General features: G+C 44.8%; 7 non-coding genes across 7 annotated transcripts; all 7 read left to right on the forward strand.

The window, feature by feature from the left end:
- The first annotated feature begins 3,353 nt into the window (after positions 1 to 3,353).
- Positions 3,354 to 3,653, forward strand: LOC146854585 (signal recognition particle RNA). The gene has a single exon (XR_014959121.1).
- Positions 3,654 to 7,060: 3,407 nt separating this feature from the next.
- On the forward strand, positions 7,061 to 7,360 carry LOC146854586 (signal recognition particle RNA). Its single transcript, XR_014981572.1, has one exon.
- A 3,407-nt stretch (positions 7,361 to 10,767) lies between these two features.
- On the forward strand, positions 10,768 to 11,067 carry LOC146854587 (signal recognition particle RNA). Its single transcript, XR_014981592.1, has one exon.
- Positions 11,068 to 14,474: 3,407 nt separating this feature from the next.
- Positions 14,475 to 14,774, forward strand: LOC146854588 (signal recognition particle RNA). Its single transcript, XR_014981565.1, has one exon.
- Positions 14,775 to 18,181: 3,407 nt separating this feature from the next.
- LOC146854589 (signal recognition particle RNA) lies at positions 18,182 to 18,481 on the forward strand. Its single transcript, XR_014981686.1, has one exon.
- Positions 18,482 to 21,888: 3,407 nt separating this feature from the next.
- Positions 21,889 to 22,188, forward strand: LOC146854590 (signal recognition particle RNA). The gene has a single exon (XR_014959118.1).
- A 3,407-nt stretch (positions 22,189 to 25,595) lies between these two features.
- LOC146854591 (signal recognition particle RNA) lies at positions 25,596 to 25,895 on the forward strand. Its single transcript, XR_014981663.1, has one exon.
- Positions 25,896 to 27,830: the final 1,935 nt, after the last annotated feature.

Here is a 27,830-nt window from a genome sequence, read left to right on the forward strand (position 1 = left end):
TCCCAAAACCAAATCTTTGTTCTCCTTTTGATATTTTTCCAGGAAATATGATGAACATTTGAACTGGGCCACGCATTTCAGCATAGCAGAAAATTCTCCAGAATTGAGACATATTGCAACAACAAGCTAGCAGGCGGAGAGGACTGAAAACTCAGTGCAACCTAGAATAAATGGCTGTGTGATTTTCAGCAAGGATGACTCAAATGCATTCTTCCTTTTAGAGCACCTGTAGGATTAAACTGATCTGTCAAGTACAAAAGCATCCTTCATAGAGCAACTTAGAAATGCGCTTGCTGGCCCTTCTGCTGCATTTCTACGTCCAGCTCTAATTCATTTTTTGATTAGCCCTCATTCTTTTCATATGTGAATGAGAAGGAGAAATTACAGGGCCCTTCACTCTTTGAGCGAAACATGAAAAGACTGAGGGCTGTGCAACTCCCAAACGTTGGAGCCTCTGGCCTGTCGACCATCGAACCTGCTCCTGCTCCAACCCGGCATCTCTTGTGGCCAGCAACCTCACAAACCCTGGAGGACCTGGCTACCTTTTGACTCTAAACCCCTGGGACTCCCATGAGTGGAGGCTCTACTCAAGTCTACTTCTAATCCCTGGCAGCAGCCCGGAACCGCGAACCCTTCACACTCTGCACCCACCAAGCCTGGCCTGTGCCAGAGTGAACAAAGACCACAAGGACGACCCCACGGCGACTGTGACCCCGAGTCCGGCACCCAAGGACCTCCCTCGACACTCCTGAAGAAGCCTGCAGCCTCAGAACCAGGTGCCCCCCCAACCGCGATCAACAGAGGGTAAGATTTCCCAACACCAAAAGGTACCCCTGCACCCGGCGCTCCGCGGCCCCCTGTGCCCAATCCCCGGGTACCTACCTATCCTCCAACTACCCAACTTACCTCTCGAAGTGGTGGTGGCACCTGAAGAATCTTCGTCCCCGAGCTTGCAGTCTTTTTCTAAACCACAGATTTCCCATTCAAATCAATTGAGCGCCCGAATGCTCAAAAGCACCCTGCACCCAGCCGTCCGAGTGGCCCTGGCAGTGCAACCTCTACATCTATCTACTTCCCCACTTGCCCTGGATAAGTGACCAGGAGCCCAGCTCCCACAGCCACGTGGCCTGCTAGTCAGCAGCCACCAACCAAGGCCCCCCTACCTCTCATAGGATAACATTGGGCCTAACTCTCTCTGCACCCGGCCACCCTTGTGCCGCTGAGGGTGAACCAACTGTACCTGCCTGACCCTGGGAGACGCCTGAGTCTATGCCCAGAACCTTAACTCTGCCAGTCGAGTACTTACCTTTAAACCGATAACTCAATCTTCTCCATAGGGTAACATTGACTGGTTTTTCCTGAAATTTCTTCCAAGTGTGGACTTTTCAAAACTTAAAATATTCACCAAAAATCAGCCGAGTAACGAAAACGAAAATACTCACCTGCTATTAGGTGAGCTCCCAGTGCTGGATCTTGGTGCCCAGCACTGACTCTGAAAAATACTTACAACTGTACTTACCAGTAACCCAATTTTCTCCCATAGGAAATCATTGACTGTTTTTCTGTGAAATTTCTTCTAAGTGTCAATTTCTGCAAACTTTAAATATTCTTTAAAAATCGTATAATTTCTGAAAACGTAATTACTTACCTGTTTTGGATAAAGGTCCCAGTACTGAGTCTAGGCACCCAGTACTGGATTACAAAAGTAACGAGAACATACTATACCTGCAACTTGAATTTTCTGCCATAGGGAATCTTAGACTGTTTTCTATGAAATATTTTCTGTCAACTTTTAAAATAGCAAAATATTGTCTAAAAATCATCACAGTAATTAAGTCGACTTTTATCACTTGATTCCAAGTACTGACCCAGGACTGAATCTAGGATCCAGTCCTGGAAATCCAAAAGTAATCCTAAAAGTAATCTGTTGCAAATAACTTGAAACTTCCATTGAGCTCAATGCATTATTGTGTTTAAAATGTTGTTGCCTATTGCAACCACTTGTAACTTTCTACAAAAGTCAATTGCATATTGCAAAAGTATTTATATAAAGCATCTCATTCTGAGAAAGTATATTTTAATACCTATTGTTGGTTCTAAAATAAAACAAGCATATATTTTTTGTAGATAAACAATTGGCCTAGAGTTCAGTTATTGAGTGTGTGAGACCATTTGCTGACTGAGTGTGTGCAACAAATGCTTTACACTGTCCTCTGATACTGCCTTACTGCTCGACCAAGCTACCACTTTAGAGAGTAAGGTTATATCTAACTTTAGCCTCTGCCAAACCTCTGGGGACTGTGGACTCTGTACACCCTGTACCTATTTGGGAACAGTATATACAGAGCCACTTTCTCACACTGCAGTTCTCCAATATAGGTCTGTCAAGATCATTACTCAATCTACCTTGATTTGGCACAGGATAAAATAGGTCAAGAAGTCTCCTATGAAAAGATATGCAAATCTGTTCGAATCACTTTCCCTAGTCAGGGGACCCACTAGCTGGAAGGGGCAGGGAGGACCAAAATAGCTCATCGGTATAGAACACTGCATGAGCAGCTGATTTTGAGGTGGTAGAAGATAGAGTAATCCAACTGAACCTCAATAAACGGTTTCCTAATGTGCAATAGCCCCTGACCACCTCTGACGCAAAAGTGTAATCTCATACCTTTGCAGAATCAGGCATGCTTTCACCTGTTCAAGCTGAACTGACATTGGTCTTCTTGGCCAGCAGGAGTTCCTCTCTTGCAGCTGTTGATGCTAGAGAACAGAATGACGTGTATTCATTCTTTATGGTAACTCTTCTAGCCCTCCCACTCCATACTACTTTAAAACTTCCGATGTTGCAGACGAGTTCCATCATTGTGACCCATGCTATTTTTCTCAATATTGGCTGGCTCGGCATAACAAGGGATGCCTACAGGACAGCCTAAATTGTGCCGGCAAGCTTCTACAGGGAGTCACTGGCAGATAAAGAGAAACTCAGCCCTAACCTGGCTCTTCTCTCTCACTCTCACTCTCCTTTCCCTTCTGTCCCTCTACCTGTCTCGCACTCTCTAAATACTAGTATTTATGTTGTATTCACTTCCCCGTCACAATCTTTCCGACCCTACTTCCTCTCTCCCTTCAATCAGTTCAACCCTCTTTTTTACTTTAGGAAACTCCACATCTTTTTTAAAGGCCCTTCCCATATTCACACTGCTTCTTGATAAGACATTTTTTTCCTTTCTTTGAAGGATAGTGAAATTGATTTTCTTGAAACATGGTTGGTAAACCATCAATTCATTCCACCTTACTTTATCATTATCCTTACTTATGGAATGCATTTCATCATTAGGACAGCTGCAGTGTTTGCCGGGCAAGGTGGCGTGTGCCTGTTGTCCTAGTTACTTTGGAGGCAGAGGCTTGTGGATTGCTTGAGCTCAGGTGTTCTGGGCTGCACTCAGCTGTGTTGATCAGGTGTCCATGCTGCATTGGGCATCAATATGGTGTTCTAGAGGGAGCTCTAGAATTTCAGGTTGTGTAACGAGAGGTGCACCGACCCAGGCTGGAAACAGAGCAGGCCAAAGCTTCCATGCCCATTGGTAGCAGGACAGCACCTGTGAGCAGTACGTGTAAAACAGCCTGAGCAAAATAGTGAGACCTAGCCTCTCTTTTTTGACTCAAATGTGAAAGTTTTGATTTTTACAAGGTGTAATAAATTATTTTCCCAAAACCAAATCTTTGTTTTCCTTTTGATATTTTTCCAGGAAATATGATGAACATTTGAACTGGGCCACGCATTTCAGCATAGCAGACAATTCTCCAGAATTGAGACATATTGCAACAACAAGCTAGCAGGCGGAGAGGACTGAAAACTCAGTGCAACCTAGAATAAATGGCTGTGTGATTTTCAGCAAGGATGACTCAAATGCATTCTTCCTTTTAGAGCACCTGTAGGATTAAACTGATCTGTCAAGTACAAAAGCATCCTTCATAGAGCAACTTAGAAATGCGCTTGCTGGCCCTTCTGCTGCATTTCTACGTCCAGCTCTAATTCATTTTTTGATTAGCCCTCATTCTTTTCATATGTGAATGAGAAGGAGAAATTACAGGGCCCTTCACTCTTTGAGCGAAACATGAAAAGACTGAGGGCTGTGCAACTCCCAAACGTTGGAGCCTCTGGCCTGTCGACCATCGAACCTACTCCTGCTCCAACCCGGCATCTCTTGTGGCCAGCAACCTCACAAACCCTGGAGGACCTGGCTACCTTTTGACTCTAAACCCCTGGGACTCCCATGAGTAGAGGCTCTACTCAAGTCTACTTCTAATCCCTGGCAGTAGCCCGGAACCGCGAACCCTTCACACTCTGCACCCACCAAGCCTGGCCTGTGCCAGAGTGAACAAAGACCACAAGGACGACCCCACGGCGACTGTGACCCCGAGTCCGGCACCCAAGGACCTCCCTCGACACTCCTGAAGAAGCCTGCAGCCTCAGAACCAGGTGCCCCCCCAACCGCGATCAACAGAGGGTAAGATTTCCCAACACCAAAAGGTACCCCTGCACCCGGCGCTCCGCGGCCCCCTGTGCCCAATCCCGGGGTACCTACCTATCCTCCAACTACCCAACTTACCTCTCGAAGTGGTGGTGGCACCTGAAGAATCTTCGTCCCCGAGCTTGCAGTCTTTTTCTAAACCACAGATTTCCCATTCAAATCAATTGAGCGCCCGAATGCTCAAAAGCACCCTGCACCCAGCCGTCCGAGTGGCCCTGGCAGTGCAACCTCTACATCTATCTACTTCCCCACTTGCCCTGGATAAGTGACCAGGAGCCCAGCTCCCACAGCCACGTGGCCTGCTAGTCAGCAGCCACCAACCAAGGCCCCCCTACCTCTCATAGGATAACATTGGGCCTAACTCTCTCTGCACCCGGCCGCCCTTGTGCCGCTGAGGGTGAACCAACTGTACCTACCTGACCCTGGGAGACACCTGAGTCTATGCCCAGAACCTTAACTCTGCCAGTCGAGTACTTACCTTTAAACCGATAACTCAATCTTCTCCATAGGGTAACATTGACTGGTTTTTCCTGAAATTTCTTCCAAGTGTGGACTTTTCAAAACTTAAAATATTCACCAAAAATCAGCCGAGTAACGAAAACGAAAATACTCACCTGCTATTAGGTGAGCTCCCAGTGCTGGATCTTGGTGCCCAGCACTGACTCTGAAAAATACTTACAACTGTACTTACCAGTAACCCAATTTTCTCCCGTAGGAAATCATTGACTGTTTTTCTGTGAAATTTCTTCTAAGTGTCAATTTCTGCAAACTTTAAATATTCTTTAAAAATCGTATAATTTCTGAAAACGTAATTACTTACCTGTTTTGGATAAAGGTCCCAGTACTGAGTCTGGGCACCCAGTACTGGATTACAAAAGTAACGAGAACATACTATACCTGCAACTTGAATTTTCTGCCATAGGGAATCTTAGACTGTTTTCTATGAAATATTTTCTGTCAACTTTTAAAATAGCAAAATATTGTCTAAAAATCATCACAGTAATTAAGTCGACTTTTATCACTTGATTCCAAGTACTGACCCAGGACTGAATCTAGGATCCAGTCCTGGAAATCCAAAAGTAATCCTAAAAGTAATCTGTTGCAAATAACTTGAAACTTCCATTGAGCTCAATGCATTATTGTGTTTAAAATGTTGTTGCCTATTGCAACCACTTGTAACTTTCTACAAAAGTCAATTGCATATTGCAAAAGTATTTATATAAAGCATCTCATTCTGAGAAAGTATATTTTAATACCTATTGTTGGTTTTAAAATAAAACAAGCATATATTTTTTGTAGATAAACCATTGGCCTAGAGTTCAGTTATTGAGTGTGTGAGACCATTTGCTGACTGAGTGTGTGCAACAAATGCTTTACACTGTCCTCTGATACTGCCTTACTGCTCGACCAAGCTACCACTTTAGAGAGTAAGGTTATATCTAACTTTAGCCTCTGCCAAACCTCTGGGGACTGTGGACTCTGTACACCCTGTATCTATTTGGGAACAGTATATACAGAGCCACTTTCTCACACTGCAGTTCTCCAATATAGGTCTGTCAAGATCATTACTCAATCTACCTTGATTTGGCACAGTATAAAATAAGTCAAGAAGTCTCCTATGAAAAGATATGCAAATCTGTTCGAATCACTTTCCCTAGTCAGGGGACCCACTAGCTGGAAGGGGCAGGGAGGACCAAAATAGCTCATCGGTATAGAACACTGCATGAGCAGCTGATTTTGAGGTGGTAGAAGATAGAGTAATCCAACTGGACCTCAATAAACGGTTTCCTAATGTGCAATAGCCCCTGACCACCTCTGACGCAAAAGTGTAATCTCATACCTTTGCAGAATCAGGCATGCTTTCACCTGTTCAAGCTGAACTGACATTGGTCTTCTTGGCCAGCAGGAGTTCCTCTCTTACAGCTGTTGAGGCTAGAGAACAGAATGACGTGTATTCATTCTTTATGGTAACTCTTCTAGCCCTCCCACTCCATACTACTTTAAAACTTCCGATGTTGCAGACGAGTTCCATCATTGTGACCCATGCTATTTTTCTCAATATTGGCTGGCTCGGCATAACAAGGGATGCCTACAGGACAGCCTAAATTGTGCCGGCAAGCTTCTACAGGGAGTCACTGGCAGATAAAGAGAAACTCAGCCCTAACCTGGCTCTTCTCTCTCACTCTCACTCTCCTTTCCCTTCTGTCCCTCTACCTGTCTCTCACTCTCTAAATACTAGTATTTATGTTGTATTCACTTCCCCGTCACAATCTTTCCGACCCTACTTCCTCTCTCCCTTCAATCAGTTCAACCCTCTTTTTTACTTTAGGAAACTCCACATCTTTTTTAAAGGCCCTTCCCATATTCACACTGCTTCTTGATAAGACATTTTTTTCCTTTCTTTGAAGGATAGTGAAATTGATTTTCTTGAAACATGGTTGGTAAACCATCAATTCATTCCACCTTACTTTATCATTATCCTTACTTATGGAATGCATTTCATCATTAGGACAGCTGCAGTGTTTGCCGGGCAAGGTGGCGTGTGCCTGTTGCCCTAGTTACTTGGGAGGCAGAGGCTTGTGGATTGCTTGAGCTCAGGGGTTCTGGGCTGCACTCAGCTGTGTTGATCAGGTGTCCATGCTGCATTGGGCATCAATATGGTGTTCTAGAGGGAGCTCTAGAATTTCAGGTTGTGTAAAGAGAGGTGCACTGACCCAGGCTGGAAACAGAGCAGGCCAAAGCTTCCATGCCCATTGGTAGCAGGACAGCACCTGTGAGCAGTACGTGTAAAACAGCCTGAGCAAAATAGTGAGACCTAGCCTCTCTTTTTTGACTCAAATGTGAAAGTTTTGATTTTTACAAGGTGTAATAAATTATTTTCCCAAAACCAAATCTTTGTTTTCCTTTTGATATTTTTCCAGGAAATATGATGAACATTTGAACTGGGCCACGCATTTCAGCATAGCAGACAATTCTCCAGAATTGAGACATATTGCAACAACAAGCTAGCAGGCGGAGAGGACTGAAAACTCAGTGCAACCTAGAATAAATGGCTGTGTGATTTTCAGCAAGGATGACTCAAATGCATTCTTCCTTTTAGAGCACCTGTAGGATTAAACTGATCTGTCAAGTACAAAAGCATCCTTCATAGAGCAACTTAGAAATGCGCTTGCTGGCCCTTCTGCTGCATTTCTACGTCCAGCTCTAATTCATTTTTTGATTAGCCCTCATTCTTTTCATATGTGAATGAGAAGGAGAAATTACAGGGCCCTTCACTCTTTGAGCGAAACATGAAAAGATTGAGGGCTGTGCAACTCCCAAACGTTGGAGCCTCTGGCCTGTCGACCCTCGAACCTGCTCCTGCTCCAACCCGGCATCTCTTGTGGCCAGCAACCTCACAAACCCTGGAGGACCTGGCTACCTTTTGACTCTAAACCCCTGGGACTCCCATGAGTAGAGGCTCTACTCAAATCTACTTCTAATCCCTGGCAGCAGCCCGGAACCGCGAACCCTTCACACTCTGCACCCACCAAGCCTGGCCTGTGCCAGAGTGAACAAAGACCACAAGGACGACCCCACGGCGACTGTGACCCCGAGTCTGGCACCCAAGGACCTCCCTCGACACTCCTGAAGAAGCCTGCAGCCTCAGAACCAGGTGCCCCCCCAACCGCGATCAACAGAGGGTAAGATTTCCCGACACCAAAAGGTACCCCTGCACCCGGCGCTCCGCGGCCCCCTGTGCCCAATCCCGGGGTACCTACCTATCCTCCAACTACCCAACTTACCTATCGAAGTGGTGGTGGCACCTGAAGAATCTCCGTCCCCGAGCTTGCAGTCTTTTTCTAAACCAGAGATTTCCCATTCAAATCAATTGAGAGCCCGAATGCTCAAAAGCACCCTGCACCCAGCCGTCCGAGTGGCCCTGGCAGTGCAACCTCTACATCTATCTACTTCCCCACTTGCCCTGGATAAGTGACCAGGAGCCCAGCTCCCACAGCCACGTGGCCTGCTAGTCAGCAGCCACCAACCAAGGCCCCCCTACCTCTCATAGGATAACATTGGGCCTAACTCTCTCTGCACCCGGCCGCCCTTGTCCCGCTGAGGGTGAACCAACTGTACCTACCTGACCCTGGGAGACGCCTGAGTCTATGCCCAGAACCTTAACTCTGCCAGTCGAGTACTTACCTTTAAACCGATAACTCAATCTTCTCCATAGGGTAACATTGACTGGTTTTTCCTGAAATTTCTTCCAAGTGTGGACTTTTCAAAACTTAAAATATTCACCAAAACTCAGCCGAGTAACGAAAACGAAAATACTCAGCTGCTATTAGGCGAGCTCCCAGTGCTGGATCTTGGTGCCCAGCACTGACTCTGAAAAATACTTACAACTGTACTTACCAGTAACCCAATTTTCTCCCATAGGAAATCATTGACTGTTTTTCTGTGAAATTTCTTCTAAGTGTCAATTTCTGCAAACTTTAAATATTCTTTAAAAATCGTATAATTTCTGAAAACGTAATTACTTACCTGTTTTGGATAAAGGTCCCAGTACTGAGTCTAGGCACCCAGTACTGGATTACAAAAGTAGCGAGAACATACTATACCTGCAACTTGAATTTTCTGCCATAGGGAATCTTAGACTGTTTTCTATGAAATATTTTCTGTCAACTTTTAAAATAGCAAAATATTGTCTAAAAATCATCACAGTAATTAAGTCGACTTTTATCACTTGATTCCAAGTACTGACCCAGGACTGAATCTAGGATCCACTCCTGGAAATCCAAAAGTAATCCTAAAAGTAATCTGTTGCAAATAACTTGAAATTTCCATTGAGCTCAATGCATTATTGTGTTTAAAATGTTGTTGCCTATTGCAACCACTTGTAACTTTCTACAAAAGTCAATTGCATATTGCAAAAGTATTTATATAAAGCATCTCATTCTGAGAAAGTATATTTTAATACCTATTGTTGGTTCTAAAATAAAACAAGCATATATTTTTTGTAGATAAACCATTGGCCTAGAGTTCAGTTATTGAGTGTGTGAGACCATTTGCTGACTGAGTGTGTGCAACAAATGCTTTACACTGTCCTCTGATACTGCCTTACTGCTCGACCAAGCTACCACTTTAGAGAGTAAGGTTATATCTAACTTTAGCCTCTGCCAAACCTCTGGGGACTGTGGACTCTGTACACCCTGTATCTATTTGGGAACAGTATATACAGAGCCACTTTCTCACACTGCAGTTCTCCAATATAGGTCTGTCAAGATCATTACTCAATCTACCTTGATTTGGCACAGTATAAAATAAGTCAAGAAGTCTCCTATGAAAAGATATGCAAATCTGTTCGAATCACTTTCCCTAGTCAGGGGACCCACTAGCTGGAAGGGGCAGGGAGGACCAAAATAGCTCATCGGTATAGAACACTGCATGAGCAGCTGATTTTGAGGTGGTAGAAGATAGAGTAATCCAACTGAACCTCAATAAACGGTTTCCTAATGTGCAATAGCCCCTGACCACCTCTGACGCAAAAGTGTAATCTCATACCTTTGCAGAATCAGGCATGCTTTCACCTGTTCAAGCTGAACTGACATTGGTCTTCTTGGCCAGCAGGAGTTCCTCTCTTGCAGCTGTTGAGGCTAGAGAACAGAATGACGTGTATTCATTCTTTATGGTAACTCTTCTAGCCCTCCCACTCCATACTACTTTAAAACTTCCGATGTTGCAGACGAGTTCCATCATTGTGACCCATGCTATTTTTCTCAATATTGGCTGGCTCGGCATAACAAGGGATGCCTACAGGACAGCCTAAATTGTGCCGGCAAGCTTCTACAGGGAGTCACTGGCAGATAAAGAGAAACTCAGCCCTAACCTGGCTCTTCTCTCTCACTCTCACTCTCCTTTCCCTTCTGTCCCTCTACCTGTCTCGCACTCTCTAAATACTAGTATTTATGTTGTATTCACTTCCCCGTCACAATCTTTCCGACCCTACTTCCTCTCTCCCTTCAATCAGTTCAACCCTCTTTTTTACTTTAGGAAACTCCACATCTTTTTTAAAGGCCCTTCCCATATTCACACTGCTTCTTGATAAGACATTTTTTTCCTTTCTTTGAAGGATAGTGAAATTGATTTTCTTGAAACATGGTTGGTAAACCATCAATTCATTCCACCTTACTTTATCATTATCCTTACTTATGGAATGCATTTCATCATTAGGACAGCTGCAGTGTTTGCCGGGCAAGGTGGCGTGTGCCTGTTGTCCTAGTTACTTGGGAGGCAGAGGCTTGTGGATTGCTTGAGCTCAGGTGTTCTGGGCTGCACTCAGCTGTGTTGATCAGGTGTCCATGCTGCATTGGGCATCAATATGGTGTTCTAGAGGGAGCTCTAGAATTTCAGGTTGTGTAACGAGAGGTGCACCAACCCAGGCTGGAAACAGAGCAGGCCAAAGCTTCCATGCCCATTGGTAGCAGGACAGCACCTGTGAGCAGTACGTGTAAAACGGCCTGAGCAAAATAGTGAGACCTAGCCTCTCTTTTTTGACTCAAATGTGAAAGTTTTGATTTTTACAAGGTGTAATAAATTATTTTCCCAAAACCAAATCTTTGTTTTCCTTTTGATATTTTTCCAGGAAATATGATGAACATTTGAACTGGGCCACGCATTTCAGCATAGCAGACAATTCTCCAGAATTGAGACATATTGCAACAACAAGCTAGCAAGCGGAGAGGACTGAAAACTCAGTGCAACCTAGAATAAATGGCTGTGTGATTTTCAGCAAGGATGACTCAAATGCATTCTTCCTTTTAGAGCACCTGTAGGATTAAACTGATCTGTCAAGTACAAAAGCATCCTTCATAGAGCAACTTAGAAATGCGCTTGCTGGCCCTTCTGCTGCATTTCTACGTCCAGCTCTAATTCATTTTTTGATTAGCCCTCATTCTTTTCATATGTGAATGAGAAGGAGAAATTACAGGGCCCTTCACTCTTTGAGCGAAACATGAAAAGACTGAGGGCTGTGCAACTCCCAAACGTTGGAGCCTCTGGCCTGTCGACCATCGAACCTACTCCTGCTCCAACCCGGCATCTCTTGTGGCCAGCAACCTCACAAACCCTGGAGGACCTGGCTACCTTTTGACTCTAAACCCCTGGGACTCCCATGAGTAGAGGCTCTACTCAAGTCTACTTCTAATCCCTGGCAGTAGCCCGGAACCGCGAACCCTTCACACTCTGCACCCACCAAGCCTGGCCTGTGCCAGAGTGAACAAAGACCACAAGGACGACCCCACGGCGACTGTGACCCCGAGTCCGGCACCCAAGGACCTCCCTCGACACTCCTGAAGAAGCCTGCAGCCTCAGAACCAGGTGCCCCCCCAACCGCGATCAACAGAGGGTAAGATTTCCCAACACCAAAAGGTACCCCTGCACCCGGCGCTCCGCGGCCCCCTGTGCCCAATCCCGGGGTACCTACCTATCCTCCAACTACCCAACTTACCTCTCGAAGTGGTGGTGGCACCTGAAGAATCTTCGTCCCCGAGCTTGCAGTCTTTTTCTAAACCACAGATTTCCCATTCAAATCAATTGAGCGCCCGAATGCTCAAAAGCACCCTGCACCCAGCCGTCCGAGTGGCCCTGGCAGTGCAACCTCTACATCTATCTACTTCCCCACTTGCCCTGGATAAGTGACCAGGAGCCCAGCTCCCACAGCCACGTGGCCTGCTAGTCAGCAGCCACCAACCAAGGCCCCCCTACCTCTCATAGGATAACATTGGGCCTAACTCTCTCTGCACCCGGCCGCCCTTGTGCCGCTGAGGGTGAACCAACTGTACCTACCTGACCCTGGGAGACGCCTGAGTCTATGCCCAGAACCTTAACTCTGCCAGTCGAGTACTTACCTTTAAACCGATAACTCAATCTTCTCCATAGGGTAACATTGACTGGTTTTTCCTGAAATTTCTTCCAAGTGTGGACTTTTCAAAACTTAAAATATTCACCAAAAATCAGCCGAGTAACGAAAACGAAAATACTCACCTGCTATTAGGTGAGCTCCCAGTGCTGGATCTTGGTGCCCAGCACTGACTCTGAAAAATACTTACAACTGTACTTACCAGTAACCCAATTTTCTCCCGTAGGAAATCATTGACTGTTTTTCTGTGAAATTTCTTCTAAGTGTCAATTTCTGCAAACTTTAAATATTCTTTAAAAATCGTATAATTTCTGAAAACGTAATTACTTACCTGTTTTGGATAAAGGTCCCAGTACTGAGTCTGGGCACCCAGTACTGGATTACAAAAGTAACGAGAACATACTATACCTGCAACTTGAATTTTCTGCCATAGGGAATCTTAGACTGTTTTCTATGAAATATTTTCTGTCAACTTTTAAAATAGCAAAATATTGTCTAAAAATCATCACAGTAATTAAGTCGACTTTTATCACTTGATTCCAAGTACTGACCCAGGACTGAATCTAGGATCCAGTCCTGGAAATCCAAAAGTAATCCTAAAAGTAATCTGTTGCAAATAACTTGAAACTTCCATTGAGCTCAATGCATTATTGTGTTTAAAATGTTGTTGCCTATTGCAACCACTTGTAACTTTCTACAAAAGTCAATTGCATATTGCAAAAGTATTTATATAAAGCATCTCATTCTGAGAAAGTATATTTTAATACCTATTGTTGGTTCTAAAATAAAACAAGCATATATTTTTTGTAGATAAACCATTGGCCTAGAGTTCAGTTATTGAGTGTGTGAGACCATTTGCTGACTGAGTGTGTGCAACAAATGCTTTACACTGTCCTCTGATACTGCCTTACTGCTCGACCAAGCTACCACTTTAGAGAGTAAGGTTATATCTAACTTTAGCCTCTGCCAAACCTCTGGGGACTGTGGACTCTGTACACCCTGTATCTATTTGGGAACAGTATATACAGAGCCACTTTCTCACACTGCAGTTCTCCAATATAGGTCTGTCAAGATCATTACTCAATCTACCTTGATTTGGCACAGTATAAAATAAGTCAAGAAGTCTCCTATGAAAAGATATGCAAATCTGTTCGAATCACTTTCCCTAGTCAGGGGACCCACTAGCTGGAAGGGGCAGGGAGGACCAAAATAGCTCATCGGTATAGAACACTGCATGAGCAGCTGATTTTGAGGTGGTAGAAGATAGAGTAATCCAACTGGACCTCAATAAACGGTTTCCTAATGTGCAATAGCCCCTGACCACCTCTGACGCAAAAGTGTAATCTCATACCTTTGCAGAATCAGGCATGCTTTCACCTGTTCAAGCTGAACTGACATTGGTCTTCTTGGCCAGCAGGAGTTCCTCTCTTACAGCTGTTGAGGCTAGAGAACAGAATGACGTGTATTCATTCTTTATGGTAACTCTTCTAGCCCTCCCACTCCATACTACTTTAAAACTTCCGATGTTGCAGACGAGTTCCATCATTGTGACCCATGCTATTTTTCTCAATATTGGCTGGCTCGGCATAACAAGGGATGCCTACAGGACAGCCTAAATTGTGCCGGCAAGCTTCTACAGGGAGTCACTGGCAGATAAAGAGAAACTCAGCCCTAACCTGGCTCTTCTCTCTCACTCTCACTCTCCTTTCCCTTCTGTCCCTCTACCTGTCTCTCACTCTCTAAATACTAGTATTTATGTTGTATTCACTTCCCCGTCACAATCTTTCCGACCCTACTTCCTCTCTCCCTTCAATCAGTTCAACCCTCTTTTTTACTTTAGGAAACTCCACATCTTTTTTAAAGGCCCTTCCCATATTCACACTGCTTCTTGATAAGACATTTTTTTCCTTTCTTTGAAGGATAGTGAAATTGATTTTCTTGAAACATGGTTGGTAAACCATCAATTCATTCCACCTTACTTTATCATTATCCTTACTTATGGAATGCATTTCATCATTAGGACAGCTGCAGTGTTTGCCGGGCAAGGTGGCGTGTGCCTGTTGCCCTAGTTACTTGGGAGGCAGAGGCTTGTGGATTGCTTGAGCTCAGGGGTTCTGGGCTGCACTCAGCTGTGTTGATCAGGTGTCCATGCTGCATTGGGCATCAATATGGTGTTCTAGAGGGAGCTCTAGAATTTCAGGTTGTGTAAAGAGAGGTGCACCGACCCAGGCTGGAAACAGAGCAGGCCAAAGCTTCCATGCCCATTGGTAGCAGGACAGCACCTGTGAGCAGTACGTGTAAAACAGCCTGAGCAAAATAGTGAGACCTAGCCTCTCTTTTTTGACTCAAATGTGAAAGTTTAGATTTTTACAAGGTGTAATAAATTATTTTCCCAAAACCAAATCTTTGTTCTCCTTTTGATATTTTTCCAGGAAATATGATGAACATTTGAACTGGGCCACGCATTTCAGCATAGCAGAAAATTCTCCAGAATTGAGACATATTGCAACAACAAGCTAGCAGGCGGAGAGGACTGAAAACTCAGTGCAACCTAGAATAAATGGCTGTGTGATTTTCAGCAAGGATGACTCAAATGCATTCTTCCTTTTAGAGCACCTGTAGGATTAAACTGATCTGTCAAGTACAAAAGCATCCTTCATAGAGCAACTTAGAAATGCGCTTGCTGGCCCTTCTGCTGCATTTCTACGTCCAGCTCTAATTCATTTTTTGATTAGCCCTCATTCTTTTCATATGTGAATGAGAAGGAGAAATTACAGGGCCCTTCACTCTTTGAGCGAAACATGAAAAGACTGAGGGCTGTGCAACTCCCAAACGTTGGAGCCTCTGGCCTGTCGACCATCGAACCTGCTCCTGCTCCAACCCGGCATCTCTTGTGGCCAGCAACCTCACAAACCCTGGAGGACCTGGCTACCTTTTGACTCTAAACCCCTGGGACTCCCATGAGTGGAGGCTCTACTCAAGTCTACTTCTAATCCCTGGCAGCAGCCCGGAACCGCGAACCCTTCACACTCTGCACCCACCAAGCCTGGCCTGTGCCAGAGTGAACAAAGACCACAAGGACGACCCCACGGCGACTGTGACCCCGAGTCCGGCACCCAAGGACCTCCCTCGACACTCCTGAAGAAGCCTGCAGCCTCAGAACCAGGTGCCCCCCCAACCGCGATCAACAGAGGGTAAGATTTCCCAACACCAAAAGGTACCCCTGCACCCGGCGCTCCGCGGCCCCCTGTGCCCAATCCCCGGGTACCTACCTATCCTCCAACTACCCAACTTACCTCTCGAAGTGGTGGTGGCACCTGAAGAATCTTCGTCCCCGAGCTTGCAGTCTTTTTCTAAACCACAGATTTCCCATTCAAATCAATTGAGCGCCCGAATGCTCAAAAGCACCCTGCACCCAGCCGTCCGAGTGGCCCTGGCAGTGCAACCTCTACATCTATCTACTTCCCCACTTGCCCTGGATAAGTGACCAGGAGCCCAGCTCCCACAGCCACGTGGCCTGCTAGTCAGCAGCCACCAACCAAGGCCCCCCTACCTCTCATAGGATAACATTGGGCCTAACTCTCTCTGCACCCGGCCACCCTTGTGCCGCTGAGGGTGAACCAACTGTACCTACCTGACCCTGGGAGACGCCTGAGTCTATGCCCAGAACCTTAACTCTGCCAGTCGAGTACTTACCTTTAAACCGATAACTCAATCTTCTCCATAGGGTAACATTGACTGGTTTTTCCTGAAATTTCTTCCAAGTGTGGACTTTTCAAAACTTAAAATATTCACCAAAAATCAGCCGAGTAACGAAAACGAAAATACTCACCTGCTATTAGGTGAGCTCCCAGTGCTGGATCTTGGTGCCCAGCACTGACTCTGAAAAATACTTACAACTGTACTTACCAGTAACCCAATTTTCTCCCATAGGAAATCATTGACTGTTTTTCTGTGAAATTTCTTCTAAGTGTCAATTTCTGCAAACTTTAAATATTCTTTAAAAATCGTATAATTTCTGAAAACGTAATTACTTACGTGTTTTGGATAAAGGTCCCAGTACTGAGTCTAGGCACCCAGTACTGGATTACAAAAGTAACGAGAACATACTATACCTGCAACTTGAATTTTCTGCCATAGGGAATCTTAGACTGTTTTCTATGAAATATTTTCTGTCAACTTTTAAAATAGCAAAATATTGTCTAAAAATCATCACAGTAATTAAGTCGACTTTTATCACTTGATTCCAAGTACTGACCCAGGACTGAATCTAGGATCCAGTCCTGGAAATCCAAAAGTAATCCTAAAAGTAATCTGTTGCAAATAACTTGAAACTTCCATTGAGCTCAATGCATTATTGTGTTTAAAATGTTGTTGCCTATTGCAACCACTTGTAACTTTCTACAAAACTCAATTGCATATTGCAAAAGTATTTATATAAAGCATCTCATTCTGAGAAAGTATATTTTAATACCTATTGTTGGTTCTAAAATAAAACAAGCATATATTTTTTGTAGATAAACCATTGGCCTAGAGTTCAGTTATTGAGTGTGTGAGACCATTTGCTGACTGAGTGTGTGCAACAAATGCTTTACACTGTCCTCTGATACTGCCTTACTGCTCGACCAAGCTACCACTTTAGAGAGTAAGGTTATATCTAACTTTAGCCTCTGCCAAACCTCTGGGGACTGTGGACTCTGTACACCCTGTACCTATTTGGGAACAGTATATACAGAGCCACTTTCTCACACTGCAGTTCTCCAATATAGGTCTGTCAAGATCATTACTCAATCTACCTTGATTTGGCACAGGATAAAATAGGTCAAGAAGTCTCCTATGAAAAGATATGCAAATCTGTTCGAATCACTTTCCCTAGTCAGGGGACCCACTAGCTGGAAGGGGCAGGGAGGACCAAAATAGCTCATCGGTATAGAACACTGCATGAGCAGCTGATTTTGAGGTGGTAGAAGATAGAGTAATCCAACTGGACCTCAATAAACGGTTTCCTAATGTGCAATAGCCCGTGACCACCTCTGACGCAAAAGTGTAATCTCATACCTTTGCAGAATCAGGCATGCTTTCACCTGTTCAAGCTGAACTGACTTTGGTCTTCTTGGCCAGCAGGAGTTCCTCTCTTGCAGCTGTTGAGGCTAGAGAACAGAATGACGTGTATTCATTCTTTATGGTAACTCTTCTAGCCCTCCCACTCCATACTACTTTAAAACTTCCGATGTTGCAGACGAGTTCCATCATTGTGACCCATGCTATTTTTCTCAATATTGGCTGGCTCGGCATAACAAGGGATGCCTACAGGACAGCCTAAATTGTGCCGGCAAGCTTCTACAGGGAGTCACTGGCAGATAAAGAGAAACTCAGCCCTAACCTGGCTCTTCTCTCTCACTCTCACTCTCCTTTCCCTTCTGTCCCTCTACCTGTCTCTCACTCTCTAAATACTAGTATTTATGTTGTATTCACTTCCCCGTCACAATCTTTCCGACCCTACTTCCTCTCTCCCTTCAATCAGTTCAACCCTCTTTTTTACTTTAGGAAACTCCACATCTTTTTTAAAGGCCCTTCCTATATTCACACTGCTTCTTGATAAGACCTTTTTTTCCTTTCTTTGAAGGATAGTGAAATTGATTTTCTTGAAACATGGTTGGTAAACCATCAATTCATTCCACCTTACTTTATCATTATCCTTACTTATGGAATGCATTTCATCATTAGGACAGCTGCAGTGTTTGCCGGGCAAGGTGGCATGTGCCTGTTGTCCTAGTTACTTGGGAGGCAGAGGCTTGTGGATTGCTTGAGCTCAGGGGTTCTGGGCTGCACTCAGCTGTGTTGATCAGGTGTCCATGCTGCATTGGGCACCAATATGGTGTTCTAGAGGGAGCTCTAGAATTTCAGGTTGTGTAACGAGAGGTGCACTGACCCAGGCTGGAAACAGAGCAGGCCAAAGCTTTCATGCCCATTGGTAGCAGGACAGCACCTGTGAGCAGTACGTGTAAAACAGCCTGAGCAAAATAGTGAGACCTAGCCTCTCTTTTTTGACTCAAATGTGAAAGTTTTGATTTTTACAAGGTGTAATAAATTATTTTCCCAAAACCAAATCTTTGTTCTCCTTTTGATATTTTTCCAGGAAATATGATGAACATTTGAACTGGGCCACGCATTTCAGCATAGCAGAAAATTCTCCAGAATTGAGACATATTGCAACAACAAGCTAGCAGGCGGAGAGGACTGAAAACTCAGTGCAACCTAGAATAAATGGCTGTGTGATTTTCAGCAAGGATGACTCAAATGCATTCTTCCTTTTAGAGCACCTGTAGGATTAAACTGATCTGTCAAGTACAAAAGCATCCTTCATAGAGCAACTTAGAAATGCGCTTGCTGGCCCTTCTGCTGCATTTCTACGTCCAGCTCTAATTCATTTTTTGATTAGCCCTCATTCTTTTCATATGTGAATGAGAAGGAGAAATTACAGGGCCCTTCACTCTTTGAGCGAAACATGAAAAGACTGAGGGCTGTGCAACTCCCAAACGTTGGAGCCTCTGGCCTGTCGACCATCGAACCTGCTCCTGCTCCAACCCGGCATCTCTTGTGGCCAGCAACCTCACAAACCCTGGAGGACCTGGCTACCTTTTGACTCTAAACCCCTGGGACTCCCATGAGTGGAGGCTCTACTCAAGTCTACTTCTAATCCCTGGCAGCAGCCCGGAACCGCGAACCCTTCACACTCTGCACCCACCAAGCCTGGCCTGTGCCAGAGTGAACAAAGACCACAAGGATGACCCCACGGCGACTGTGACCCCGAGTCCGGCACCCAAGGACCTCCCTCGACACTCCTGAAGAAGCCTGCAGCCTCAGAACCAGGTGCCCCCCCAACCGCGATCAACAGAGGGTAAGATTTCCCAACACCAAAAGGTACCCCTGCACCCGGCGCTCCGCGGCCCCCTGTGCCCAATCCCCGGGTACCTACCTATCCTCCAACTACCCAACTTACCTCTCGAAGTGGTGGTGGCACCTGAAGAATCTTCGTCCCCGAGCTTGCAGTCTTTTTCTAAACCACAGATTTCCCATTCAAATCAATTGAGCGCCCGAATGCTCAAAAGCACCCTGCACCCAGCCGTCCGAGTGGCCCTGGCAGTGCAACCTCTACATCTATCTACTTCCCCACTTGCCCTGGATAAGTGACCAGGAGCCCAGCTCCCACAGCCACGTGGCCTGCTAGTCAGCAGCCACCAACCAAGGCCCCCCTACCTCTCATAGGATAACATTGGGCCTAACTCTCTCTGCACCCGGCCACCCTTGTGCCGCTGAGGGTGAACCAACTGTACCTGCCTGACCCTGGGAGACGCCTGAGTCTATGCCCAGAACCTTAACTCTGCCAGTCGAGTACTTACCTTTAAACCGATAACTCAATCTTCTCCATAGGGTAACATTGACTGGTTTTTCCTGAAATTTCTTCCAAGTGTGGACTTTTCAAAACTTAAAATATTCACCAAAAATCAGCCGAGTAACGAAAACGAAAATACTCACCTGCTATTAGGTGAGCTCCCAGTGCTGGATCTTGGTGCCCAGCCCTGACTCTGAAAAATACTTACAACTGTACTTACCAGTAACCCAATTTTCTCCCATAGGAAATCATTGACTGTTTTTCTGTGAAATTTCTTCTAAGTGTCAATTTCTGCAAACTTTAAATATTCTTTAAAAATCGTATAATTTCTGAAAACGTAATTACTTACCTGTTTTGGATAAAGGTCCCAGTACTGAGTCTAGGCACCCAGTACTGGATTACAAAAGTAACGAGAACATACTATACCTGCAACTTGAATTTTCTGCCATAGGGAATCTTAGACTGTTTTCTATGAAATATTTTCTGTCAACTTTTAAAATAGCAAAATATTGTCTAAAAATCATCACAGTAATTAAGTCGACTTTTATCACTTGATTCCAAGTACTGACCCAGGACTGAATCTAGGATCCAGTCCTGGAAATCCAAAAGTAATCCTAAAAGTAATCTGTTGCAAATAACTTGAAACTTCCATTGAGCTCAATGCATTATTGTGTTTAAAATGTTGTTGCCTATTGCAACCACTTGTAACTTTCTACAAAAGTCAATTGCATATTGCAAAAGTATTTATATAAAGCATCTCATTCTGAGAAAGTATATTTTAATACCTATTGTTGGTTCTAAAATAAAACAAGCATATATTTTTTGTAGATAAACAATTGGCCTAGAGTTCAGTTATTGAGTGTGTGAGACCATTTGCTGACTGAGTGTGTGCAACAAATGCTTTACACTGTCCTCTGATACTGCCTTACTGCTCGACCAAGCTACCACTTTAGAGAGTAAGGTTATATCTAACTTTAGCCTCTGCCAAACCTCTGGGGACTGTGGACTCTGTACACCCTGTACCTATTTGGGAACAGTATATACAGAGCCACTTTCTCACACTGCAGTTCTCCAATATAGGTCTGTCAAGATCATTACTCAATCTACCTTGATTTGGCACAGGATAAAATAGGTCAAGAAGTCTCCTATGAAAAGATATGCAAATCTGTTCGAATCACTTTCCCTAGTCAGGGGACCCACTAGCTGGAAGGGGCAGGGAGGACCAAAATAGCTCATCGGTATAGAACACTGCATGAGCAGCTGATTTTGAGGTGGTAGAAGATAGAGTAATCCAACTGAACCTCAATAAACGGTTTCCTAATGTGCAATAGCCCCTGACCACCTCTGACGCAAAAGTGTAATCTCATACCTTTGCAGAATCAGGCATGCTTTCACCTGTTCAAGCTGAACTGACATTGGTCTTCTTGGCCAGCAGGAGTTCCTCTCTTGCAGCTGTTGAGGCTAGAGAACAGAATGACGTGTATTCATTCTTTATGGTAACTCTTCTAGCCCTCCCACTCCATACTACTTTAAAACTTCCGATGTTGCAGACGAGTTCCATCATTGTGACCCATGCTATTTTTCTCAATATTGGCTGGCTCGGCATAACAAGGGATGCCTACAGGACAGCCTAAATTGTGCCGGCAAGCTTCTACAGGGAGTCACTGGCAGATAAAGAGAAACTCAGCCCTAACCTGGCTCTTCTCTCTCACTCTCACTCTCCTTTCCCTTCTGTCCCTCTACCTGTCTCGCACTCTCTAAATACTAGTATTTATGTTGTATTCACTTCCCCGTCACAATCTTTCCGACCCTACTTCCTCTCTCCCTTCAATCAGTTCAACCCTCTTTTTTACTTTAGGAAACTCCACATCTTTTTTAAAGGCCCTTCCCATATTCACACTGCTTCTTGATAAGACATTTTTTTCCTTTCTTTGAAGGATAGTGAAATTGATTTTCTTGAAACATGGTTGGTAAACCATCAATTCATTCCACCTTACTTTATCATTATCCTTACTTATGGAATGCATTTCATCATTAGGACAGCTGCAGTGTTTGCCGGGCAAGGTGGCGTGTGCCTGTTGTCCTAGTTACTTGGGAGGCAGAGGCTTGTGGATTGCTTGAGCTCAGGTGTTCTGGGCTGCACTCAGCTGTGTTGATCAGGTGTCCATGCTGCATTGGGCATCAATATGGTGTTCTAGAGGGAGCTCTAGAATTTCAGGTTGTGTAACGAGAGGTGCACCGACCCAGGCTGGAAACAGAGCAGGCCAAAGCTTCCATGCCCATTGGTAGCAGGACAGCACCTGTGAGCAGTACGTGTAAAACAGCCTGAGCAAAATAGTGAGACCTAGCCTCTCTTTTTTGACTCAAATGTGAAAGTTTTGATTTTTACAAGGTGTAATAAATTATTTTCCCAAAACCAAATCTTTGTTTTCCTTTTGATATTTTTCCAGGAAATATGATGAACATTTGAACTGGGCCACGCATTTCAGCATAGCAGACAATTCTCCAGAATTGAGACATATTGCAACAACAAGCTAGCAGGCGGAGAGGACTGAAAACTCAGTGCAACCTAGAATAAATGGCTGTATGATTTTCAGCAAGGATGACTCAAATGCATTCTTCCTTTTAGAGCACCTGTAGGATTAAACTGATCTGTCAAGTACAAAAGCATCCTTCATAGAGCAACTTAGAAATGCGCTTGCTGGCCCTTCTGCTGCATTTCTACGTCCAGCTCTAATTCATTTTTTGATTAGCCCTCATTCTTTTCATATGTGAATGAGAAGGAGAAATTACAGGGCCCTTCACTCTTTGAGCGAAACATGAAAAGACTGAGGGCTGTGCAACTCCCAAACGTTGGAGCCTCTGGCCTGTCGACCATCGAACCTACTCCTGCTCCAACCCGGCATCTCTTGTGGCCAGCAACCTCACAAACCCTGGAGGACCTGGCTACCTTTTGACTCTAAACCCCTGGGACTCCCATGAGTAGAGGCTCTACTCAAGTCTACTTCTAATCCCTGGCAGTAGCCCGGAACCGCGAACCCTTCACACTCTGCACCCACCAAGCCTGGCCTGTGCCAGAGTGAACAAAGACCACAAGGACGACCCCACGGCGACTGTGACCCCGAGTCCGGCACCCAAGGACCTCCCTCGACACTCCTGAAGAAGCCTGCAGCCTCAGAACCAGGTGCCCCCCCAACCGCGATCAACAGAGGGTAAGATTTCCCAACACCAAAAGGTACCCCTGCACCCGGCGCTCCGCGGCCCCCTGTGCCCAATCCCGGGGTACCTACCTATCCTCCAACTACCCAACTTACCTCTCGAAGTGGTGGTGGCACCTGAAGAATCTTCGTCCCCGAGCTTGCAGTCTTTTTCTAAACCACAGATTTCCCATTCAAATCAATTGAGCGCCCGAATGCTCAAAAGCACCCTGCACCCAGCAGTCCGAGTGGCCCTGGCAGTGCAACCTCTACATCTATCTACTTCCCCACTTGCCCTGGATAAGTGACCAGGAGCCCAGCTCCCACAGCCACGTGGCCTGCTAGTCAGCAGCCACCAACCAAGGCCCCCCTACCTCTCATAGGATAACATTGGGCCTAACTCTCTCTGCACCCGGCCGCCCTTGTGCCGCTGAGGGTGAACCAACTGTACCTACCTGACCCTGGGAGACACCTGAGTCTATGCCCAGAACCTTAACTCTGCCAGTCGAGTACTTACCTTTAAACCGATAACTCAATCTTCTCCATAGGGTAACATTGACTGGTTTTTCCTGAAATTTCTTCCAAGTGTGGACTTTTCAAAACTTAAAATATTCACCAAAAATCAGCCGAGTAACGAAAACGAAAATACTCACCTGCTATTAGGTGAGCTCCCAGTGCTGGATCTTGGTGCCCAGCACTGACTCTGAAAAATACTTACAACTGTACTTACCAGTAACCCAATTTTCTCCCGTAGGAAATCATTGACTGTTTTTCTGTGAAATTTCTTCTAAGTGTCAATTTCTGCAAACTTTAAATATTCTTTAAAAATCGTATAATTTCTGAAAACGTAATTACTTACCTGTTTTGGATAAAGGTCCCAGTACTGAGTCTGGGCACCCAGTACTGGATTACAAAAGTAACGAGAACATACTATACCTGCAACTTGAATTTTCTGCCATAGGGAATCTTAGACTGTTTTCTATGAAATATTTTCTGTCAACTTTTAAAATAGCAAAATATTGTCTAAAAATCATCACAGTAATTAAGTCGACTTTTATCACTTGATTCCAAGTACTGACCCAGGACTGAATCTAGGATCCAGTCCTGGAAATCCAAAAGTAATCCTAAAAGTAATCTGTTGCAAATAACTTGAAACTTCCATTGAGCTCAATGCATTATTGTGTTTAAAATGTTGTTGCCTATTGCAACCACTTGTAACTTTCTACAAAACTCAATTGCATATTGCAAAAGTATTTATATAAAGCATCTCATTCTGAGAAAGTATATTTTAATACCTATTGTTGGTTCTAAAATAAAACAAGCATATATTTTTTGTAGATAAACCATTGGCCTAGAGTTCAGTTATTGAGTGTGTGAGACCATTTGCTGACTGAGTGTGTGCAACAAATGCTTTACACTGTCCTCTGATACTGCCTTACTGCTCGACCAAGCTACCACTTTAGAGAGTAAGGTTATATCTAACTTTAGCCTCTGCCAAACCTCTGGGGACTGTGGACTCTGTACACCCTGTACCTATTTGGGAACAGTATATACAGAGCCACTTTCTCACACTGCAGTTCTCCAATATAGGTCTGTCAAGATCATTACTCAATCTACCTTGATTTGGCACAGGATAAAATAGGTCAAGAAGTCTCCTATGAAAAGATATGCAAATCTGTTCGAATCACTTTCCCTAGTCAGGGGACCCACTAGCTGGAAGGGGCAGGGAGGACCAAAATAGCTCATCGGTATAGAACACTGCATGAGCAGCTGATTTTGAGGTGGTAGAAGATAGAGTAATCCAACTGGACCTCAATAAACGGTTTCCTAATGTGCAATAGCCCGTGACCACCTCTGACGCAAAAGTGTAATCTCATACCTTTGCAGAATCAGGCATGCTTTCACCTGTTCAAGCTGAACTGACTTTGGTCTTCTTGGCCAGCAGGAGTTCCTCTCTTGCAGCTGTTGAGGCTAGAGAACAGAATGACGTGTATTCATTCTTTATGGTAACTCTTCTAGCCCTCCCACTCCATACTACTTTAAAACTTCCGATGTTGCAGACGAGTTCCATCATTGTGACCCATGCTATTTTTCTCAATATTGGCTGGCTCGGCATAACAAGGGATGCCTACAGGACAGCCTAAATTGTGCCGGCAAGCTTCTACAGGGAGTCACTGGCAGATAAAGAGAAACTCAGCCCTAACCTGGCTCTTCTCTCTCACTCTCACTCTCCTTTCCCTTCTGTCCCTCTACCTGTCTCTCACTCTCTAAATACTAGTATTTATGTTGTATTCACTTCCCCGTCACAATCTTTCCGACCCTACTTCCTCTCTCCCTTCAATCAGTTCAACCGTCTTTTTTACTTTAGGAAACTCCACATCTTTTTTAAAGGCCCTTCCCATATTCACACTGCTTCTTGATAAGACCTTTTTTTCCTTTCTTTGAAGGATAGTGAAATTGATTTTCTTGAAACATGGTTGGTAAACCATCAATTCATTCCACCTTACTTTATCATTATCCTTACTTATGGAATGCATTTCATCATTAGGACAGCTGCAGTGTTTGCCGGGCAAGGTGGCATGTGCCTGTTGTCCTAGTTACTTGGGAGGCAGAGGCTTGTGGATTGCTTGAGCTCAGGGGTTCTGGGCTACACTCAGCTGTGTTGATCAGGTGTCCATGCTGCATTGGGCACCAATATGGTGTTCTAGAGGGAGCTCTAGAATTTCAGGTTGTGTAACGAGAGGTGCACTGACCCAGGCTGGAAACAGAGCAGGCCAAAGCTTTCATGCCCATTGGTAGCAGGACAGCACCTGTGAGCAGTACGTGTAAAACAGCCTGAGCAAAATAGTGAGACCTAGCCTCTCTTTTTTGACTCAAATGTGAAAGTTTAGATTTTTACAAGGTGTAATAAATTATTTTCCCAAAACCAAATCTTTGTTCTCCTTTTGATATTTTTCCAGGAAATATGATGAACATTTGAACTGGGCCACGCATTTCAGCATAGCAGAAAATTCTCCAGAATTGAGACATATTGCAACAACAAGCTAGCAGGCGGAGAGGACTGAAAACTCAGTGCAACCTAGAATAAATGGCTGTGTGATTTTCAGCAAGGATGACTCAAATGCATTCTTCCTTTTAGAGCACCTGTAGGATTAAACTGATCTGTCAAGTACAAAAGCATCCTTCATAGAGCAACTTAGAAATGCGCTTGCTGGCCCTTCTGCTGCATTTCTACGTCCAGCTCTAATTCATTTTTTGATTAGCCCTCATTCTTTTCATATGTGAATGAGAAGGAGAAATTACAGGGCCCTTCACTCTTTGAGCGAAACATGAAAAGACTGAGGGCTGTGCAACTCCCAAACGTTGGAGCCTCTGGCCTGTCGACCATCGAACCTGCTCCTGCTCCAACCCGGCATCTCTTGTGGCCAGCAACCTCACAAACCCTGGAGGACCTGGCTACCTTTTGACTCTAAACCCCTGGGACTCCCATGAGTGGAGGCTCTACTCAAGTCTACTTCTAATCCCTGGCAGCAGCCCGGAACCGCGAACCCTTCACACTCTGCACCCACCAAGCCTGGCCTGTGCCAGAGTGAACAAAGACCACAAGGACGACCCCACGGCGACTGTGACCCCGAGTCCGGCACCCAAGGACCTCCCTCGACACTCCTGAAGAAGCCTGCAGCCTCAGAACCAGGTGCCCCCCCAACCGCGATCAACAGAGGGTAAGATTTCCCAACACCAAAAGGTACCCCTGCACCCGGCGCTCCGCGGCCCCCTGTGCCCAATCCCCGGGTACCTACCTATCCTCCAACTACCCAACTTACCTCTCGAAGTGGTGGTGGCACCTGAAGAATCTTCGTCCCCGAGCTTGCAGTCTTTTTCTAAACCACAGATTTCCCATTCAAATCAATTGAGCGCCCGAATGCTCAAAAGCACCCTGCACCCAGCCGTCCGAGTGGCCCTGGCAGTGCAACCTCTACATCTATCTACTTCCCCACTTGCCCTGGATAAGTGACCAGGAGCCCAGCTCCCACAGCCACGTGGCCTGCTAGTCAGCAGCCACCAACCAAGGCCCCCCTACCTCTCATAGGATAACATTGGGCCTAACTCTCTCTGCACCCGGCCACCCTTGTGCCGCTGAGGGTGAACCAACTGTACCTGCCTGACCCTGGGAGACGCCTGAGTCTATGCCCAGAACCTTAACTCTGCCAGTCGAGTACTTACCTTTAAACCGATAACTCAATCTTCTCCATAGGGTAACATTGACTGGTTTTTCCTGAAATTTCTTCCAAGTGTGGACTTTTCAAAACTTAAAATATTCACCAAAAATCAGCCGAGTAACGAAAACGAAAATACTCACCTGCTATTAGGTGAGCTCCCAGTGCTGGATCTTGGTGCCCAGCACTGACTCTGAAAAATACTTACAACTGTACTTACCAGTAACCCAATTTTCTCCCATAGGAAATCATTGACTGTTTTTCTGTGAAATTTCTTCTAAGTGTCAATTTCTGCAAACTTTAAATATTCTTTAAAAATCGTATAATTTCTGAAAACGTAATTACTTACCTGTTTTGGATAAAGGTCCCAGTACTGAGTCTAGGCACCCAGTACTGGATTACAAAAGTAACGAGAACATACTATACCTGCAACTTGAATTTTCTGCCATAGGGAATCTTAGACTGTTTTCTATGAAATATTTTCTGTCAACTTTTAAAATAGCAAAATATTGTCTAAAAATCATCACAGTAATTAAGTCGACTTTTATCACTTGATTCCAAGTACTGACCCAGGACTGAATC

Source organism: Triturus cristatus, chromosome 4_1 (genome assembly GCF_964204655.1).
Source record: "Triturus cristatus chromosome 4_1, aTriCri1.1, whole genome shotgun sequence".
Taxonomy (NCBI): domain Eukaryota; kingdom Metazoa; phylum Chordata; class Amphibia; order Caudata; family Salamandridae; genus Triturus; species Triturus cristatus.